At 55.3% G+C, this 1562-nt stretch overlaps 1 protein-coding gene across 2 annotated transcripts in view; it reads right to left on the bottom strand.

The window, feature by feature from the left end:
* LOC122158541 (RNA-binding protein 14-like) overlaps positions 1-1562 on the bottom strand; it is a 7398-nt gene that overhangs the window by 5111 nt on the left and 725 nt on the right. The window lies entirely within an intron of this gene.

Raw genomic sequence — 1562 nt, 5'->3', positions numbered from 1 at the left:
CAGGCAGCCCCACAGGCAGCCCCACAGGCAGCCCCACAGGCAGCCCCCACTCGGCGCAGCTCCGGCTGTGGGAGCAGCCCCTGCACTGCAGCCTCTGTCTGCGCTGGGGATGGGGGCTCCTGCGTGATGGCAGAGTGGAGGAAAGCGCCTTACGCCAATTAGCAGCGGGTAATTAGAGGCTTCGGAGCTCCCATTGCAGCTCTAAGGGGAGCAGCTCGCTCCGTGTCCACGCTGGAATGGGTTTAAGTGTATAAACAGGGAAGGGGAGGAAGCCCCTGACAGCACGGCAAAAAGGGAAGGAAAGCGCCGAACATCAATTAACACGGGGTAATCAACCACAGCCATCAAACCTCCCAGTGCAGCTCGCGGAGGAGCAGCTCATCCACACCCCGGTCAGACTGAGGCGCACGAATAACGGCAAAGAGCGGAGGAAAGCAATTAGTGCACGGAAATGATTGACTTCCAGCCTCCCGCTGCAGCTCATAGGGAGCAGCTCCCATTGCAGCTCCCTACAGCAGCTCCCATTGCAGCTCCCTACAGCAGCTCCCATTGCAGCTCATAGGGAGCAGCTCCCTACAGCAGCTCCCATTGCAGCTCCCTACAGCAGCTCCCATTGCAGCTCCCTACAGCGCACCCTGCACTGCTGCTCTGGAGAGATCTGGGTTATGAATGGCAGCAGGGAGCGAGGAAACCACCTTACATCCGTTAACTGGGGGGGATTACAGGTTTCCAGCCTCTCACTGCACCTCGTGGGGTGTCAGCTCGCTCCGTGTCCACACTGGGGCAGATTTAGGTGTCTAAATGGGGGCAAAAAGCACAGAAAGTGCATTGAACTGCGACAAAGAGCAGGAAAATCACCTTATATCAATTAATAGTGGGAAATAAGAGGCTTCCAGCCTCGCTCTGCATCCAGATTGGAGTCCATTTATGTACAGAAATGGCGGCAAAGAGCAAGGAAATCACCTTGTATCAATTAGCGGGGGCAATTATAGACTTGAGCATCCCTCTGCAGCTCACGGGGGTGCAAACTCACTCTGTATCCAGATTGGAGCCCATTTACGTATAGAAATGCCAGCAAAGAGCGAGGAAATCAGCTTCTATCAATTAACAGGGGGTAATGATGGGCTTCCAGTCTCCCACTGCAGCTCACAGGGGAGCAGTTCTCTCCATACCCACACTGGAGTTGGGAGGTGTATGGATGGTGGCAAGGAGCGTGCAAATCACCTAGTACCAATTAACGGGGGTAATTATCAGCTTGCTTCCAACCCCTCATCACGGCCCATAGGGGAGCAGCTCGCTATAGGGCACTCTCCACAACTGCTCTGGAGCAGCCTGAGGTGGCAAAGAGCATGGAAATCACCTACTATCAATTAACGGGGGGTAATTACAGCCTTCCAAGCTCCCATTGCCGCCCAGAGTGGAGCAGCTCAACTCCGTGTCCAGACTGGAGCAGAGTGAGGTGTATAAATGGTGGCAAGGAGCATGGAAATGACCCAGCAGCAATGAATGGGGGGGAATTATAGCCTTCCACCCTCCCATCGCGGCCCGTAGGGGAGCAGCTC

Source organism: Centrocercus urophasianus, unplaced genomic scaffold (assembly GCF_019232065.1).
Source record: "Centrocercus urophasianus isolate 14NV4802_14NV808 unplaced genomic scaffold, USGS_Curo_1.0 seq_1461, whole genome shotgun sequence".
Classification (NCBI taxonomy): domain Eukaryota; kingdom Metazoa; phylum Chordata; class Aves; order Galliformes; family Phasianidae; genus Centrocercus; species Centrocercus urophasianus.
Note: the sequence above shows the minus strand (reverse complement) of the source record. Positions and strands in the feature narration are given on the sequence as shown.